The sequence below is a fragment of the Durio zibethinus genome, chromosome 4, assembly GCF_047325235.1.
Source record: "Durio zibethinus cultivar Kanyao isolate XHJ-2024 chromosome 4, ASM4732523v1, whole genome shotgun sequence".
Lineage (NCBI taxonomy): Eukaryota > Viridiplantae > Streptophyta > Magnoliopsida > Malvales > Malvaceae > Durio > Durio zibethinus.
In genome coordinates, this window is record NC_143165.1 from 35,920,957 (window position 1) to 35,930,266 (window position 9,310).

General features: G+C 34.8%; 2 pseudogenes across 2 annotated transcripts; both read right to left on the reverse strand.

Moving 5' to 3' along the window:
* Positions 1-1,317: 1,317 nt before the first annotated feature.
* Positions 1,318-3,138, reverse strand: LOC111287224 (UDP-glycosyltransferase 89A2 pseudogene; annotated as a pseudogene). Its single transcript, XR_016341816.1, has one exon. The product of XR_016341816.1 is annotated as a UDP-glycosyltransferase 89A2 pseudogene (transcript).
* Positions 3,113-9,310, reverse strand: LOC111287225 (heat shock protein 90-5, chloroplastic-like; annotated as a pseudogene). Its single transcript, XR_016341817.1, has 19 exons — positions 8,905-9,310; positions 8,613-8,686; positions 8,252-8,377; positions 8,078-8,171; positions 7,901-7,984; positions 7,631-7,769; positions 7,308-7,435; positions 6,842-6,889; positions 6,672-6,749; positions 6,421-6,525; positions 6,201-6,341; positions 5,635-5,741; positions 5,387-5,457; positions 5,040-5,296; positions 4,554-4,656; positions 4,270-4,444; positions 4,077-4,182; positions 3,520-3,609; positions 3,113-3,423 (listed from the first exon to the last, which is right to left on the reverse strand). The product of XR_016341817.1 is annotated as a heat shock protein 90-5, chloroplastic-like (transcript).

Here is a 9,310-nt window from a genome sequence, read left to right on the forward strand (position 1 = left end):
GGGTTTACTAACCCACCCGTTTCTTTTTTTTGGTTTATCTGATAATCCGTTGCCCATAATAAGGGTGTAAATGATAAATAATTGGACTCAGGTAGGATAAAAATCAAATTCCATTAGGTCATTGGTGAGTTAATATTGAATTTGAGTAATTTGATTTATTAAGTGAGATAAATTTAAATATTTAAATATTTAATTTAAATAATTTATAAATTTAATTAAAATTTTAAATTTTATATATTTATATTATTTTAATTAAAAAATTATTATTTTACATATATATATATATGTATATATATTAATTCGAGTTCGATTGAATTTGAATACATAATTAAATTTAAAATTAAACATAAAAATTAAATTTACTTTTATTAAATGAATTTAGTCAAATAAATTTAAATAATTTAATTTTTATTTTGAATTAAATTGAATTTAAAAATTATAATTTAATCAAATTTAAATTTAAATAATAAATTTTGATTTAAATTTAAACTTTTCATTATATTAATTCAACTCAATTTAATTACACTGAAAGCTTCAACAAAAAGTTACAATATCAAAAATTTATATTAAACTCATATATTGTACCTTAAAATTTTTTTATTACAATGAAAACTCATATAAAACCGTTATTAAGTCAATCAACTTTCATAGGCAAATTAAAGGCTTTTAACGGCTATAAATTTTTTTTTATCGATAATTATAGTTCTATAACCCACCTTTTATTTTCAAAACGAATTATGAGCGAATTCAAATGTTCTTTTATAGGTTACCAAGATGGTTAAAAAATCAAATACTTTTATATTTATTATTATTTTTACAAAATAGAAAAAAAGATTTTGTTTTAAATTGTATTCTTAATATTTTTCATAATTATCAAGACTATCCTTAAATATGAAATAAATTCCCTCTAAATTTTTTGTGGACACATTTATTTGAAATTTTCAATTTTAAAATTTTTAGTTTGAGTCTTGAAAAAAAAAATTTGTAAAATAAAAAAATTTTATTTTTTATTAAGTCAAAATCATATGTATAAAAAAATTATAATAATTAATCTGGACACATTTGATATAGCTAATTAAATGATTTCAACTATAAGTAAAATTTTCCTTTCTAGCTTGACTACAAGAAGTGTAAAGTTGATTCGAATTTAAAAAATTTATATAATTTCAATTCGTTTTGATTTGAAAAAAAAAATCAAAACATTTTAACTCAAATTCAAAATGATAATTCCAATGAAAAATTAATTTTAAATGATACAAACTTTAAATTAATTTGATCTTAATAAAATACTATAAATTAAATTTAATGATTCATATATTTATACCATATAAAATATTAAAATTTATATATTTATATAAAAATTACATACTATAATTAATATCGATATAAAAAATATAAAATATTTATTTTTAATTTTATTAAATTTATATATAATTATTATTAAAATATTTAAACTATATATATATATATATTTTTTTTTTTTTTTTTTTTTTCATATCATGTTCCTAATCGATTCGGATCGATAACATATTTAGCTAATCAATTTACGCAATTCCCCAACAAGCCTAACCAAATTGTTGACAGAGCTTCCCCCATTAGTCACAGCTTGCAATGCCTTTTCCTTCAACACTTTAGCCCTCTCCTTCACTCCAGCCCCCTCACGCATCGACACACCAATGATGCGACCAAGCTCATCCGAGTTAGGAACCGAGTCGGCACCCTCACACACCTTAACGCCCACACCCATGTCCTCAACCAAGAGCCTTGCATTCACAAACTGGTCAGCCTCCATAGGCCAAGCCAATATCATGACCCCACCCACGATTCCTTCCAACACCGAGTTCCACCCACAATGACTCAGAAATCCACCCACCGCTTTGTGGCTTAGTATCATCACCTGCGGGGCCCATTCCGTTATCACCACACCCCGACCCGCCACCCGCTCTTCAAACCCATCGGGCACAACCCCAAACCCATCTTCTTGCTCTCGGGTCGTACCCGTTTTCACCACCCAAATAAAGCGGGTACCACACTTTTCAAGCCCAACAGCCAATGCTTCCATTTGCTCTCTTTTCAACATCTTTTGACTCCCAAAACAAACGTAGACAACAGACCCTTCTTGGCATCCATCGAGCCAAGTCAGTACCCGGTCATTCGGGTTAGACCCGGAACCCAAATATCCCCGACCAGAAGATCCCGGACCTGCCAAGTTAAGCGGGCCAACCCCAAAAATCCGATCATGACCCAATTTCTTCTTCAAGTAATCCATGTACTCACCTTCCAACGCTTCAAAGGAATTGAAAACGCAGCCCCAACTCCTCGAATTTGCAAGCTTGACATCCTTGACAAGCTCCCAATCAGGATCAGATTTTTGATACAACCGAAACAAGGAAGGCAAATGATCGACTTTGAAAACATGGGAACCAGGCAAAGAAGAAAGGTCAACCTCGTCTAAAGGCTTAAACTTGTCAACGTCGTTCCATAAATAATCATCGATAGAAGCTAAAAAAGCACCGGAAGGGAAAAATGTGAGTCTGGGTATTTTTACTTGGTGGGCAAGATGTTGGGTCCAACCAAGGAAGAAGTCGGAGATGATGGCGACGGGAGGGGTGGGGTGAGAGTTGAACCAGTGGAGTAAAGGGTCGTAAAGTTTGGAAAGAGAGGTCATGATGAGGAGGTTACCGGAATGGCCAAGGTCTTTGACGTTTTCGATGCCAGGGGGGATGGAAGGGTGAGAAGGGAAAGGGGGGATGAGAGGAGTGATTGAAGAAGGGTAAGCGGAGAGGAGAGAGGAGAGGTAAGGTAGGTTTTTGGGGGTGATTAGGATGGTGATGGTTAGGCCTTGGAGAGCAAGGTGGTCGGTTAGGTCGAGAAGAGGGAGCATATGGCCCTGAGCTGGGTACGGGAATACCAGGATGTGGGGGTTGATGTCGGTGGCTGACATGGTAGCTTGAGAGAGGTAAGAGATGTTAGAGACGCGGCTTGCTGCTTTAAGTCTTATCTTGTCAGACTCTTCCTTTTAATCTGCTACCAAGTCTTGCATTGACTGATGTTACTTGTTACTGACTTATTCCGTAACCTTCTGCCTTTGTTTTTGGACAAAGGAATGGAATTTTTACGCAACCCACAAAAAAATTTTCCATTCCCTTATTGGTTCTTACTATCTCATTCTGAATTATTTTGTTAATAATAATCAAATAATACACGAAAATTTTCATTTAGATTAGAGGTCATTTAATCTTGCCATGGATCAGTATCTGTCCTTACTTCCGATGGTTCAATAACTTGGGTCTCTGAGCCTTCAGCGGCACTGACTTCTGATGCTTCTACTTCATCCTCCTCTGATGATCTACCCCATCTTCCTCCAAGTGTCATTGCCATCATCTCATATATCTTGTTACCCAACTCAGCAGGGCTGTCAGGCTGCATAATGAAGAGGAAAGTACGAATGATATGATGGTACATAAAAAATCTGCAAATTTGTTAAGCTAAACAGAACAAACAAATCTGTCTACTTACAGAAAAACCACTGGAGATCAATGCTGTATCATATAACAAGTCAACCGCTCTCCTGGCATCATTGCGGTCCAGTGCATTCTTGCATGCAGCCTGCAAGGATAATAACCAAAATTAACACCGTAATTGTGATAGGCATTATTAGCTTAGTGACCTATGAAGTCAGAAAAAAAAAATTCAAGGATAGCAGCTCCTTGTGTATCAACATTTGTACAGTACACCTTCACAATCAACGTTTTGACCACCACCGTGGATAAAACAAAGAATGATTGCTCTGTCTAATCAGGAGCACACATCACATTAGTGCAACTCCCACTACATCTAATCATAAGTAGTCTTTAGTTATCTGAACTAATACCGTGAGAAATGCTGCCATTTTTCTTTGTGATGGTGCTATATTGGCTTGAGATGGAGCTTGTCTTGGGCTCCTAAGGTCTCAAGATATCTTTCAACTGTTTTATTCTACCAAGTTCTCCGCTAACTACTTAAAAGATCAATCTTGTTAGGAGACATGCTCAAACTAGAACATCTTCAATCAAGTTTAACTAAAATGGTCTTACATTCAAGTCTTTAATAATTGGATGATCTGGATTAATCTCCAGTATCCTCCTTCCCCTCATGAACTCCAAACTCACTGTATCTCCAAGAGCTTGAGCTTTCATCAACCTGCATGATGCATTGAAAATATTAGTTGAAGAATAGGTTCTTTACATGTCTATGACTCATGTTGAGAAGTAAAAGACAATTGCTCACCTTTCCATGTTGGCAGACCATCCAAACATTCCAGAAACAAGCGCACAAGGTGATGAACTTAGACCCTTTGAAATTTGGACTTTGGCCACCTTGTCTCCAAGTTGTTGCTTTATCCAATCACAGTGAAGATTGTATTCTTGTTTAGTTTCCCTCTCTTTTACGTCATCTTCATCACCTGCTATGACAACAAATTCCATTAGATGCACACCAAAGCTATAAGAAATGACAAGCACGGGTGCCGGAGATCACACCCAAACAAAAAAGAAAAAATCATAATCACTAACCAAGTTCTAAATCTTTCTTGCTAATATCAACAAATTTCTTTTCTTTGTAGGCCTGCAGATTTTGGATGGCAACCTCATCGATAGGCTCAATTAAATAGAGAACCTAAGAAAAAAGAAGCTACATTAGTTATCATGGAACATCAATATAAAAGGCAAGGAAACCACATTAGCTACCAAGAGGGAAAAAAGACAAAAACAATGGCTTAATGTGTGCTAATAATAACAAGAATAAAGAGATCTCTTACATCCTATCAACTACAGTAACAATCAAAGGTTAACTCTTGTCTACTCTTAAGCTAAGTTTTTCATTACTATTTCTAAATATAACACTACCCAAACATAATTCAGGTAATTCACTGGACAATATTTATCAATTTTAATCACCTAAATATGAAGTAATCTAAATTTCAAGAGCGGAAGCCTAAAGACCAAAGTGCTGTGCTTATTTAGAACCTTACTCATCCGATGCCAAATCTACAAACAAACCTCAATGTCTTTTTGAACCAACTTCTCCAAAAACGGAGCAGTCTTGGCACTTTTCAAGCTGTCAGTTGCCAGGTAATAAATAGCTTTTTGATTCTCACCCATATTTTCAACATATTCATCCAAACTTGTCAATTCCTCTTCACTTTTTGATGTGTAAAACCTCAGTAATGGTGTTATATGATTGTGATTACCAGAGTCTTCAATGCAGCCCAACTTTAGAAACCGGCCAAAGTTCTCCCAGAATTTTTTGTAATCTTGTAATAAAGTTCAACATCGTCCAAGTAAATCAATAAAGTTCAGGCCAGCAACGGTGAAAAAACATATTGTTTCCATCATGTTATATACCTCTTTATTTTCACTTTCAGAAATCTCTTGAATCATGCCAAAAGTTTTCCTGACAAGCCTCTTTCTCATAATTCTCACATAATACGTAATAACCATAAAATAGTTAATACGGCAACATAACAGCAATTACTAAATAGTTAGCAGAGATGTTCATAGACCCTAAACTGCAAATATAAAATTTACTTGAGGATAATTGTGCATGCATGTGCAAGTATAACATAGATGTTGATATGTGTACAGAAGTGCAAACAAAATTAATCTTACAATTCATCTTTCTTGAAGGATTTCTCGAGAAACATTAAGGGGAAGATCATCTGAGTCAAAAACACCCTTCACAAAGCTCAAGTATCATGGAAACTGCAAAACAACGTTTGGGTTAAATAAAAGTTGAAGCTTGATGACACAGGCTTCTAACACATGGAAAGACTTTATCTATTATCACAGCACCTACTTCCACGTTCTGATTCAATCACCTTGTATGACAGAACATGATATAAGAAATTAAACAACCCTTTTTCCTATATTTTTGTGACTATCTCTAATTCATCTTTGCTTGTCATATAGAAGTAGAATGTACAAATATTTTTCTAGTTCAAAATAACAAAGAACCTTTTAATGGCTTTATCATAAACAAGGAGGAGGCGAATGAAGACCAAGATATCAATCAAAACAGACAAACTTTTCAGTTATAACATTTTCTAGTCATGTGAATTTTGTTCAATGCAAAACACCACGATAAGTTCCCATAAGAGAAGTCATTACAGCAAAAGTCATATTGTACAAACAGAGATATTAAATGACCAGGTTAAAACTTACCAGCTCTCCATCAAAATCTTCTGAGATAAATACCCGTTTCACATACAAACGTATATTCTTTGTTTTAGGGTTTACTACATCCTCCTTGTTGAGAGGACACAAGCCAGGAATGTATAGAACACTCCTAAACTTCACCTCACCCTGCATGATTTCAATGAAACTTTAATGACTCTATCTATGCATAGGAAGTCAATTCATAAAACTACAAACGCATACATACATCTGTAGTCAAGTGAGTGTATCCAAGTGGATACAAGAATTCATCGAAAGTCTTCTTGTAGAATTCATGGTGCTCATCTTTTTCAACTTCCTTTGCATTTCACATCTACAACAGACCTCCCCCCTCCAAAAATAAAAATGGCATAAATAACAGTATATAATGATAAAACTAAATGGAATATAGAGAAATGTTCTTGAGAAAAAGCAGTATCATAAATTGCATATTATTGAGCAGACAAAACAAAAACTCACCCATATCGGCTTTGTTTCATTTTCTAACTCCCAGTCCCAATACTTCTCAGTTTTAGTTGTCTTCTTTTTCTTCTCACTCTGTCATCAAGCACATAAGCCAACTATAACACAATATTTACCAAGAAGAAAGTTTGCTACAACAATAATATCAGAAAGCATGGAATGGTTACCTCTGGCTTTTCTTCTTCTCCTTCTTTTGGCATTTCTTCCTCCTCTACCTGCCCAAAGAAAAAATATATTATAGAATGGTTAAAGAGCTATATCTTCAATGTGCTCAGAAATCAAGTGCGTATAACAAAACAGAGTGACTATTGGCATTGGCTATGGAGATAAGGAAAAAGAAAACATTTTAAAGGGATAAGCCAGGTGGTAACATCTTCAAAATAAACAAACACTTTTAAAGTTTTGATAAAAATCAAACATGTTGAGAATGTTTACACCGGTTAAGACAACTTAAGCCATCCGTGAGGGACAAACCAGCACAGAGGGAGAAGGTGATAAGTCAGAAGGGGTGGAGTGGGGGGGGGGCGGCAACAAATACTCATTTGATATTTGTAAATTGTTTCCAGTTGCTTAAAGCACTAGTAGAGAAGGAAGCAAACATATCCAACCTAGAAGAGAAATGTATACACTAACCTCAACTGTCCTTGATTTTTTTTTTTTTTTTGCCAAGTGTAGATGGGGAAAGAAACAAACTGGGAATAATTCTTCACCAAATTCTGAAATCTGGTTGGATCCAAGAATTCATACTTGTCATCTGACCGAAAGAGAACAATGTCTTAGACCACATTTGGCACTTAGAAGAATTGTGCATTTAAAAAACCAGAATGTTATGGCAATTATAACAATTCTATTTACTATCTCCTTTCAATATTTAAACATATAAATGCTAATAGATACACACAAATATTCAAACAGGATGTAAAGGGGGAAAAAGGGATGAACAGATAGGGTACCCTTAAATAAAGTGTAATCTGTGTACCATGGTGTAGAACCTTTTCAGGATCCGTTTCCTCCCTAATAACATAGGAGCTACTGTCTGCTAGCTTCCCAAACATATTGCTTCTCTGACCTTGGGCTCTTTGTGGACACAACAACCTGATCAAGAAATAACATAAGCAAGCAAACCCAATTAGCAACCTAACGTGAAAATTATTTAACAACAAATGCTTTCATAGAGTAAACAGAAGATGCAATGCAAGATATCAATTAAGCAGATAGCGCATTACCTTCTCAGCAACAAAAAAAGCAGGATTGAATCCAACATCAAATTGACCAATCAAACTATTGTCAGCCCCTAGATACTTATTTTCCTACAGATAATAAGATGCTAAGTGACCAAAAACATTATTTTTTCTTTATTTTATAGAAAAAGAGAGTTAGTTACAAAATACAAAAGAGATTACCTTACGAGCCTTAAGAAATTTTGAAGCACCAGTTTGAGCAATTGTTCCGAGACAGTCAATGAGCTCTTCTTTTGTCATTCCAATACCAGTATCTCTGCAAATCCATTAAGAAAATTAAATAAATAAGTCCTTCATCATTTCAATTTCAGGAAGAAAAGTCATAAACATACGTATGTGATAGTGATAGTCCCATTATCTGGATCAGGTTTGATGCGTATCTCTAGTTCCCCAGCATATCCAAGCAGAGAGGGCTCAGTCACACATAAGAATCTAAGCTTAACTAAAGCATCACTTGCATTACTGGAGCACAAAAACAGAACTTTTTCAGTAGTGGACAAAGGAAACCAACTAAACCAAAAGTAATGTAGCATGAAAGCTTTCCAACAGAAATATCACAAATTCAAACACAACACATTGTCCCTATGTTGAAACCATGAATTAAAACCTATGGAGCCAAACATGTCAATTAAAAACTAGGAGTCTTTATAAAAAAAATGAATAAATTATAGTTATAGCAGGAAATAAATATCCTCACCTTACAAGCTCTCTCAAAAACACCTTTTTATGGCTGTATAAGCTGTGAACAATCAAATCCAACAAGCGACTAACCTGCAACCATTTGTAAACTTGTATCAATTCCAGAAGCTAAAATATATGACCAAAACTGTCAATATAAACAAACATCAAATATTAACAAATAAAAGCTCTATCCAATAGAAAAGGCAGCAATTTTCAAGTCTCATAGTGCATCAAGTAACATCATTTTCCTTCATTTTCTCATAAACCAATCAAGTAAACCCATAAATATTCAAGCAAAAGAAACCCACCTCGGCTTGGTACTCAAATTTCTCCCCGGATGTCTCTTCGGCGTCTTTCTCAGCAACTGCCGACGCCTGACACCGACGCGCAATCAGATGGTTTCTCTTCTCAAGTTTCCACCTTAAGCCAGTGCAAAAGAAGGCCTTGTTGAGACCATTTCGAGGTAGAAAAGCACTTCTGAGATTGAAGGCCTTGTTGGGGCTTGTCAAAGGGAGATGGGCTAAACATGGGGCAGCTAAGCTTCTACTTAGAACTGGAGCCATCAAAGCTAAGCCCCAAAGAAAGAGAGAGTTGGAAAAGAAATTAGAGAAGAAGATAATAATGGTTCTTGAGTGAAACGGGTAAAAACCCTACTGAAGGGGTTTAAGGGAAACAAGTTGGCAAGCTTTTAGTTTGGACTTTGGACTTTGGTAA